A 10,861-nucleotide genomic window follows, 5' to 3' on the forward strand; every position below is an offset into this window, starting at 1 on the left:
TTCTCAGTGTCTACAGAGTTATATCTGTGTCTCACAGTGTCAGTGTCTCTCAGTCTCACAGTGTCTCGGTGTCTTACAGAGTTTCATAGTCTCTGTGTCTCACAGTGTCAGTGTCTCTCACTGTCTCTCAGTCTCTCACAGTGTCTCAGTCTCTCAGTGTCTCAATGTCTCACAGTGTCAGTGTCTCTTAGTGTCTCACAGTGTCCGTGTTTACAGAGTTCATGTCTCGTTCTCACAGTTCAGTGTCTCACGTCTCCATCTTCAAGTGTCTCATCTCAGTGTCTCAGTTCCAGTCAGTGTCTCTCAGTCTCTCACAGTGTCTCACTGTATCTCACTGTCTCACAGTGTCTCTCAGTATCTGACAGAGTTAATTTATTCCCCTCACAGAATAACTCTGATCTCCAGTCAGATGTTAAGTGGAAGGGTGGAGTGAGTTTACTGAGGTCACTGTGGTTGAAACAAGACAAGTTCAAATACATTTTTTTTCTTTGCTCATCAAGAAGAAAAATAATTATTTGAAAAACTCAAGGTTAACAGTATGACTCTGGCAGAAAGAACTGCTTCCTTCCCCAATCAATGTGGTCCTCAGACTGAACCTCAGAGAAGCTGCCAGGTCACAAAGACGCACACCTTCCTTCCCTTGGCCCGTTCAAACTTCTGCAAAAATAAACTAATGTTGTAACTTCACTGTGTTTTTCCCTAAAGTACGTATGATATTAGCCGTTAAAGCACAGCCCACGGCCTGTAATGGGATGGGAGTACCGCTGCCCCCCAACGCTGTGTTTCGGGAACGCGCGGGGAGCGTCCCGAGCCGCAGATATCCTCTGCAGCAGCAGGCCACAGCTGGCTCTTATTTACGTCCCCGGAGCCCAGTGACCTCCTGCGGCACAGTCTCCCCGAGGGATTACTGGAGGGGAGCACGTCCACAGCCAGGCCCAGACCCCGACACTGTTTAGTCTGGACCTCACTTATTTTGTTTTCTTTGCTCACCTCCTCCTCTCAGATGTGCCCTGAACACCCCCCCCCCTGCTCTCCCAGCCTCCCCCCCTTCTGGCAGTGTTAAGGTTTTGAATGACTCCACTTGATGCTGACAAAACACAGCCTTTCCTGGCTAATTAAAGCGAGTGAGGCTGAGATGTCTTGCGTATGGATCACGCTGGAAAAAAAACAGCAGAGAAGCTTCATCTGCAGCAGGGAAGACAGGGAGCTACGAACGCCGCCTCCGCTCTCAGGCCTCAGCCCTCGCCTGGGAAGCGCAGCGTCCACGCCCCCCTAATCCAGGCCCCTGCCTTCCCAAAATGTGACATTCCCAGCTCCACCATTTCACTCTGCAGCTCAGAGCGCACTCCTGACCTTGTCGAGTCTAGAACCTTCTCCAGTTCTCTGGACAGTAGGACTGAACAGAGAGCATCCCTCAAAAAGACCTTGGGGGGGGGGGAAGAAAAAAAACCTGTTTATGTATGCACCATTTTAATTAGAACATAAACTTTAATCACCTCACATTAGCTGAAGGATGTCCATAATGTGTTCATAAATGAATAATGTCACCTGGAACTCACATCCTCCCACAGGATTCAGCTTGTGTCATTTTCTCCCCTCCAAACTTGGGAGCGGCTTCAAGCCTCCATGCCTACGCCATGTCACTTGACTGGAATAACAGGAGTAAGGCTGGAGTAACAGGAGTAACAGGAGTAAGGCTGGAGTAACAGGAGTAAGGCTGGAGTAACAGGAGTAACAGGAGTAAGGCTGGAGTAACAGGAGTAAGGCTGGAGTAACAGGAGTAACAGGAGTAAGGCTGGAGTAACAGGAGTAAGGCTGGAGTAACAGGAGTAACAGGAGTAAGGCTGGAGTAACAGGAGTAAGGCTGGAGTAACAGGAGTAAGGCTGGAGTAACAGGAGTAAGGCAGGAGTAACAGGAGTAAGGCTGGAGTAACAGGAGTAATTCTCTCTGCCTCAGTAATTACTGCTCCGTTTCCTCCTGTGCTAAATGAGCGGGTCCATGACAGGCCGCTGCAGCACTAACAGCGTTTGAGAGCCCACGGATTGTGCTCTTAAGCGCCTGCTAATGTGCAGCACACGGAGCCCAGCTAGCCACACGTGCGTCCTGACGCCCCACCATCACACTGCCTCACAGGCCAGAGGGGAACATCATATTCGCTCGTGAGCGGGGAAAAAGAGGGGAGCACAGGGAAAAAGAGGGGAGCACAGGGAAAAAAAGAAATACCAGGAAAAGAGGACGCTTACATTTGAAATGGAAAAACAAACTCCAGGTAAAACACATTCTTTCCCCGAATAATTCCTCTCATTATGGTCAGTTAATTTCTCACATTACTCATCACAATCATCGCAAACGCTCTGACCCGCAAAACACAAAAAAGCAGTCAAATCCCCCCCCCCCCATATTTACACTCTCCCTCAGTTTCCACCAAGCACACTCTGCTAAATTTGACTTTTCTAGGTTTCTAGAAAATTTGCAGTCACCACGCATCTAAGAAATACTGCCAGCTTTTTTCCACTGAAGTGTCTAAGCAAGTCTTTTGATTGGCTGTTGTTATGCCTCCAACTGCCCAGGATTTGTTCGAGTCTGTGCTGTAACCAGGCAAACGAATGAGCTCAAAAAGCCGAGCCTGATGAGGGTCAACCGCAGTTAACACACAAAGTGCCTTTCTGCCGTCTTTAGAGTAATTCATGGTGCTTTTGTCCAGGACATGGATGCTCATACCTAAAATGGCCACCCTGCCCCCCCCCCCCCTTTCCTGTCACTCAAACACCTGCTCTTCGGATTCTGGGAGACACAGGTACAGGCTCCGCCCCAACTCCCCAGCACAGAGAACGGAGTACGGAGTACTCTGCTCAGCAGCCCTCCTGCCGCTCAGTCCAGCACACACGTCTGACTGGCACAGCACACGCGTCTGACTGGCACACGCGTCTGACTGGCACAAAGACAAAGACAGATAAATGAGTGGCAGTGGGCTTTTCTGCGCGTCTCTGTTCCTGTTATCTGTGCTGCTAATGCAGCGTAAGACTGCAGGCTGTCAACAAGCCGCCGCTGTCATTCCAACATCCATTACAGAGCCGGAATGGCGGCCTCGCTTAGCGAGGGCTAACTGCTGTCTGGGCGAGGGCCCGGTGTGTGATGGATAGGCCTCTGTGGCAGCGCGCTGGCGCGGAATCGCCCCCCCAGCCCCCGCAACCCCGCCCCCGCCACCCCCGCTCGTCTGTCTTGTTTGCTGTAAATCAAAGGGACAGTAACGGGTAAATAAAAACAGATCGGTGACTTAAATGAAGAGTGTGTGAGATGGATGTGTGTGGAGCTGGGGAGAGGGGTGGTGGGGGGGGGTGCGGCGCGGGGGGGGGGGGGAGGGGGGCAGACGGGACACATGCTGCGTACATGCTTGTAACCTGGTTGCCGTTTTTAACACCCGCTGATTCGCGTGCTCAGAGTTTTAAGAGCCAGCTGACGTGGCACACAGTAGCAGTAACACAACAAGTGCGTTGGATATTAACACATCCATTTTGAGAGAGTAATCTGACTGACAGTTTTGTGGAGGTGGAAAACAGGGGAACACCAATCCCCTCCGATCAGGGGTTTGTCAAAGGAGGGTTTCAGTGCTGTGAAAGATTCAGGGGTTTGTCAAAGGGGGGTTTCAGTGCTGTGAAAGATTCAGGGGTTTGTCAAAGGAGGGTTTCAGTGCTATGAAAGATTCAGGGGTTTGTCGAAGGAGGGTTTCAGTGCTGTGAAAGATTCAGGGGTTTGTCGAAGGAGGGTTTCAGTGCTGTGAAAGATTCAGGGTTGTCGAGGGGGTTTCAGTGCTGTGAAAGATTCAGGGGTTTGTCAAAGGAGGGTTTCAGTGCTGTGAAAGATTCAGGGGTTTGTCGAAGGAGGGTTTCAGTGCTGTGAAAGATTCAGGGGTTTGTCGAAGGAGGGTTTCAGTGCTGTGAAAGATTCAGGGCTTTGTCTAAGGCCTCTGGCTGTAGCCTCAGGGAGAAGCGTGTCAGAGGAAAGGCTCGGGCTGGTTTTTCCATTACTGACGTCAGTCACGATGACCGTCATACAAACAGCGAGCGAAGACATGCTCTTCAGCAACCCTAACCCTATCAACCCTACCCACTAACCCTAACCCTATCAACCCTACCCACTAACCCTAACCCTATCAATCCTACCCACTAACCCTAACCCTAACAACCCTACCCACTAACCCTAACCCTATCAACCCTACCCACTAACCCTAACCCTATCAACCCTACCCACTAACCCTAACCCTATCAACCCTACCCACTAACCCTAACCTCCAGCCCCACAGTCCTACCCACTAACCCTAACCTCCAGCCCCACAGTCCTACCCACTAACCCTAACCCTAACAACCCTACCCACTAACCCTAACAACCCTACCCACTAACCCTAACAGCCCTACCCACTAACCCTAACCTCCAGCCCCACAGTCCTACCCACTAACCCTAACCTCCAGCCCCACAGTCCTACCCACTAACCCTAACCCTAACAACCCTACCCACTAACCCTAACCCTATCAACCCTACCCACTAACCCTAACCCTATCAACCCTACCCACTAACCCTAACCTCCAGCCCCACAGTCCTACCCACTAACCCTAACCCTAACAACCCTACCTACTAACCCTAACCCTAACAACCCTACCCACTAACCCTAACCCTAACAACCCTACCCACTAACCCTAACCTCCAGCCCCACAGTCCTACCCAATAACCCTAACCCTAACAACCCTACCCACTAACCCTAACCCTATCAACCCTACCCACTAACCCTAACCCCAGCCCCACATCCTACCCACTAACCCTAACCCTAACAACCCTACCCACTAACCCTAACCCTATCAACCCTACCCACTAACCCTAACCCATCAACCCTACCCACTAACCCTAACCTCCAGCCCCACAGTCCTACCCACTAACCCTAACCCTAACGACCCTACCCACTAACCCTAACCCTAACAACTCTACCCACTAACCCTAACCCTATCAACCCTACCCAACAAACCCTAACAACCCTACCCACTAACCCTAACCCTATCAACCCTACCCAACAAACCCTAACCCTATCAACCCTACCCACTAACCCTAACCCTATCAACCCTACCCACTAACCCTAACCTCCAGCCCCACAGTCCTACCCAATAACCCTAACCCTAACAACCCTACCCACTAACCCTAACCTCCAGCCCCACAGTCCTACCCACTAACCCTAACCCTAACAACCCTACCCACAAACCCTAACCCTATCAACCCTACCCACTAACCCTAACCCTAACAACCCTACCCACTAACCCTAACCTCCAGCCCCACAGTCCTACCCACTAAACCCTGCTGCTTTGTCCCACTGGCAATAAATCCATTTTTAAGGGGATTTATGTCCTTACCAGACCTCGGGGGTGACTTATTTTTGTCATATATTTACAAATGATTATTTCCTGAGGAAACTCAGACTTTGAAGAGGAAATGAGGCACTCTGAAATATGACTAAAATATGGTCCATTTGCTTTTTACTTTAGACAGGGCTGTACAGAGCTCCCCTTGTAGGAGCATTTGCTCCTGAAATGTGATGTGCGCTAACCATAAAAAACTATTTAGGAGTGCATGTACTAATAGGGATGGATTAGACAGCTCCTAAGTCTTTCTTCTTAGGAGCACAAGTGCAAAAACATGTTAGTGTCGAGCCCTGTTAGATAAGAGAGGCCCTGCATTCAAATCTGAAATCCTTTCCCCAAAACGTCGCACAACGTTTTGCATTTACACCTCGGAGAAGGTCTGCGGAGAGGGTGCTGTTGTCTGTGGTAACGAGATGGGAAACTGCATGGATACACTGTATAGATGTACCGCGTGGTATTTTAAAAATCTTATATCTTTTGATGGAGTTTCACCAGTCTAGCATTCCGTTCAAGAAATACCGATTGTAAAAGAAATTCATCTGTTCATAACTAAAATGAAAGTGCAATTTTGAATTATGCAAGAAAAACCCATAACGTACCACAAATGAATGATTTTCGCTGCATTTTAAATTTAAATTATCCTCCGAGTGCGAACCGTGGGACACCCACACCAGCAGGGATATTCTTCAACGTAATAAATGTAGCCTCACAATTATGCATAAATAGCCACAAGCGCAAAGGCAATGTGAAATTGATATTTTTATTGTTCCCATTTAAGACTGGTGTCAGCGCAACACAAAAGCTGAATACGAAGCCGTTAAACGGAAAGTAACTCCCAGCATTTTGGAGAACAACAAAACTGAATCCGTTACCGATAAATAATTAATGACAATGAAAGCATGCCTCACGCACGCTGACGTTCTCCGGCATGACTTCAGCACACAGCTCTTTATGAGCTCGAGGAGACAATGAGAGGGAGCAGCACTGCGGCACAAGGTCAAGGGCTCGAGTTCATTACCTGAAATTAATTAAGCTGGAGACAGCCGCGTGCACGGCTGACAGGTGTAAACAGACACATAAACCCTGAAATGATTTTCATCCGATGGAGCACTATCAATTACCACTGTCAATTATCTGTCAGCGCAGTGTCTCGGTTTCCTCATTTATATACTTTTATTTGATTATTAAAATTGCTCGCTCATTTATATATTCATTTATTCTTTTGTTTAAATTCTATTAAGGGTAAATTAATTTTTACCAGGCAGACTCATTTTTATACTGGAGAGAAACTGGGAGATTATGTAGCTCGAGATCAAACAAATACAAAACCTCCATGGGTAATAGCACAGCTACACTACCGCGTTATTTATCCTTGCTAAACATCACTGCTAGCTAGCCCTGCTAAGCATCACCACTAGTTATCCCAGCTAAACATCGCTGCTATTTAGCCCAGCTAAACATCACTGCTAGTTAGTACAGCTAAAAATCACTGATAGTTAGCCCAGCTAAACATCAGTGCTAGTTAGCCCGGCTAATCATCCCAGCTAGTTAGCCCGGCTAAACATCACTGCTAGTTAGCCCTGCTAAACATGACTGCTAGTTAGCCCAGCTAAACATCACTGCTAGTTAGCCCTGCTAAACATCACTGCTAGTTAGCCCTGCTAAACATCACTGCTAGTTAGCCCTATGAAACATCACTGCTAGTTAGCCCAGTTAAACATCACTGCTAGTTAGCCCTATGAAACATCACTGCTAGTTAGCCCTGCTAAACATCACTGCTAGGCTACAGAGGCCAGGGAAGCAGGGCCAGTTTTCCGACAGGGCCAGTAGAGGGGGGATAGAGGACCTTTAATAACACACTTTAAGCCCTTTCTGTCTTTCCATTGAAATGAAGTCGAACCTTCAGACAATGAAGCGGCATCATAAAGCATCATAAAGCCAATCCACAGCAGGCCCAACGCACAACACAGGCTGGAGGGGGGGGGGGCAATCCCAGAATCCTCCAGTGCTGAACCTCACTGCCTCTTTCACTGCAGCTCCTTCTCTAAGAATCTGAGTAGGGGGATGGGTTGGGGGGGGGACCATACTCCACACAGGAAAGACGGGGGTTGGTGGGTTGGGGGGGACCATACTCCACACAGGAAAGACGGGGGTTGGGTTGGGGGAGGGACCATACTCCACACAGGAAAGACGGGGGGTTGGGTTGGGGGGGGACCATACTCCACACAGGAAAGACGGGGGGTGTGGGTTGGGGGGGGACCATACTCCACACAGGAAAGACGGGGGGTTGGGTTGGGGGGGGACCATACTCCACACAGGAAAGACGGGGGGTTGGGGCAGAGAGACAGAGAAGAGCTCTCAGCACATGTGATCGGCCTCTTGTTAAACGCCTCAGCTCCCCTTCAGCTCTCCTCTAAAGGACCTGATTGGCAGAGATGTTAAGTGCCATTTGACACCTAAGAGGGTGAAAATTTGTGTGAGTGGGCGGTAATGAATTGGAGATGTCTGTGCAATTAAAATCACTGTTAATTTCTCCAGGGAAATATTCGGCCAGAGCTGCATGAATCACCGCAGAGGAGATGAGTCACCCGGCTTCTTTACGGGGGGGGGCACAGTGCGGGGGGGGGGGGGGGGGCACACCGAACGCAGCGTTCCACAGGAGAAAGAAAGGAACGTCTGAAAGATGAAAGGTGACAGGTCCTGTCATCAGGGAACATATTTGATTAAGAAATCTCTTTAGTTATAGAATAGATTTTTCACCTTCCATTATCATATGCATATGCTCTTTGTGTATATCTATATATGTGTGTGTATATGTGTGTGAGTGTGTGTTGTGTGTGTATGCATGTCTGTTTGTGTGAGTGATTGTGTGTGCATGTGCGTGCGTGTGTGTATGTGTATGTGTGTGAGTGTTTGTATGTGCGTGTGTGTGTGTGCGTGCGTGCGTGCGTGCGTGCGTGCGTGTTTGCGTCTCTGTGAGAAAACGGGACAGTTAAACCGTGAAGCTCAGTTTCCTGCGCTGAACGTGTCCGGTGTGTGTTCCTTAAGTCCTCTCCTCTCCCATACGGGCACTACAGCGTGAGGTCACCTGACCCTCCGGCTGAGAGGACACTAGCAGAGTCACAGCAGCCCATAGAAACTGTGAGTCACTTAGGGTCAGAGGTCAAAGGTCATGCAGAATTTGACTCAGGGCAAAGAGTTCTTTGTCTGAACAGGGCAAGTCTTGAGCTGCTTAGACACCCATGGAACACATGCTGGGAGGGGTGGGTGGGGGAGTTAGTCATCACCCCCCATGACTCAGAACCTTTTTACCATAACCTGCCCCCCTCCCTACACACCCCCCAGCACCGGGAAACACTCACTCATGTTCCCCGAGCGGCTCTCCCCGTCCCTGGTGTGAAACGCCCGCGTTCGGCTGCGCTCCAGACTCACCACGCAATCGTGACGCCTTTCTGTACAAGAAAAATTCATGCTTTGCCATGTCTGTGTTTTCTGTGTAAATACTTCTTTTACCAAAACCACCCACACGCACGCACACACATATATACATATACATGTATAAATACACATACATGCACACACACATACTGTATATATATATACACATAATATACACAAACATATAAACACATGCGCGCGCACAAACACGCTCTCTCACACACACACACGCGCACACGCGCACCCACACATACGCAGGTACAAACGCACACACAAATGCACGCACACACACACTACATCCAGAAACACACAAACACTCACTCACACACACACACCTATGTACACACACACCTATACACATAACGTATACACACACGCCCACACACACTCTCTCTCTCGCGCACGCGCACACGCACACGCACACGCACACGCACACGCACACGCACACACACACACACACACACACACACACACACCGTCTCCAGCCCTGCTGAATAATGAGGCAGAGTCGGGGGCTGCCTCCCTGCTGGGGGTACCTGCTCCGCTCAAAGGCCGAGGGAGGCTATTTTTGGAGCCTCTTTTAATTTATTTCCCTGATTTGGTGATAATAATAATTGTGCTGCAGGTGCCGTATTGAAATTAACTGCCAGTCCTCGGGGCGCTATCGCAAAGCGATCCTTTCCAAAAGTGCCTTCCTTTCTTTTCTTTTCTACCTCTCCTCCACCGGCACCTTCCTCTCTCTCTCTCTATCCCTCCCTCGCTTTCTCTCTTTCTTTCTCTCTCAGTTTGCCCACACAATGGCCACTGAGCCCCACGATTCCAAATTTTGTTGAGCTTATTCAGATCAGCGGTTTGAGACGCGGCCTTGTTTGCATTGTAATGCGGCAGGGGGAGGGGTTTACACTGCTCTGATACCAGCACACAGCGGCCCTGCCGCTCGCCTGCCGCTCGCCCCACTTTTAAATGAATTACATTTCTGCTCGTCTGTATCCTAATCGCCACGCTACATGATAGCTTACAATCACGTACTCCAAACCGCTTTCTAAGCAAATAAATTTGATTTTCAAAGGGTGCGTTCTCCCCGCCCCCCCCTCCTCCAGGTGTGGTCCCGGATAAAGCAGCTACTTCATTACACATAATATTATATTGCTGCGTTTTTGAATATACATGAATATCATTTGATAAGACGCTGGAGCAGCGCAGAGCGACGAGCTGCAGCCATTGGCCGAGGCGAGAGATGGAGATCGGTCGGCTTTGGTCTAAACCAGCGCGTCGCTTTCAGTTTCCCCCCGCCTCACAAAACGGCCTTTCTGTCCAGCGCCGCTCAGCTCAATGCGAGGGCAGGGCTGCGTCGCTCCAAAGACCCTCCCCGGAAAGCGCTACCCTGGCAGAAAGGTTCCACAGTGTTAAAAGAGGACGAGGTGTGTGTGCGAGTGCGTGTGTGTGTGCGTGTGCGCTGGGGGGGTAAATCCTGAATTTCATTAGCTAAACGAGAACATCCATAATGTTTAACTAAGTCGCGGAAGTGACAGGTACACCTGACGTACATTTTATGGGCCACATTATGAAGCGGACATTTGACACTGACCGCATTAAAGCCCTTTTTAAATATATATGGGCTGAATGGGGGCGACTCATGAAACTTAATTGGGTTTTTTCCTGGGCCCGGTCCGAACCCACGGTGCCCCCCCCCCTCGCCCGCCCCCTCCCCTCATCGGTCTGGTGACCGCAGAGCGCATTGCGACCGTACGCGGTCCCCGGCCTGCGCACCTGTGCACCTGCTCACCTGTGCACCTGCGCACCTGAGCCCCTGCTCTAATGGAGCCGTCTGCAGCAGGCTGCGGGGTCGACCTGCGGGGTCGGCCCACTTCCACCGCCCAGCTGAGCTCTTAATCACGCGGTGGAACTGCAGGTGTCTGCGGAACTCCGCGGTTAAAGCCAGCTGCGGGTTTGAGGCGTCGGTAAGGGGGCGTAAACATCAACAACGTCGCGGCAAGGAAGGAATTTACACAGCGAC

At 50.0% G+C, this 10,861-nt stretch overlaps 1 long non-coding RNA gene across 1 annotated transcript in view; it reads right to left on the bottom strand.

The window, feature by feature from the left end:
• Positions 1–921: 921 nt before the first annotated feature.
• Positions 922–10,861, bottom strand: part of LOC135238268 (uncharacterized) — a 20,929-nt gene continuing 10,989 nt past the window's right edge. Inside the window, exons 2-3 of the long non-coding RNA XR_010325085.1 lie at positions 1,549–1,668; positions 922–1,424 (exon numbers count right to left, since the gene is read on the bottom strand). This is a non-coding gene — a long non-coding RNA (uncharacterized LOC135238268). The remainder of the gene's footprint in view (positions 1,425–1,548; positions 1,669–10,861) is intronic.

Source organism: Anguilla rostrata, chromosome 13 (assembly GCF_018555375.3).
Source record: "Anguilla rostrata isolate EN2019 chromosome 13, ASM1855537v3, whole genome shotgun sequence".
NCBI lineage: Eukaryota > Metazoa > Chordata > Actinopteri > Anguilliformes > Anguillidae > Anguilla > Anguilla rostrata.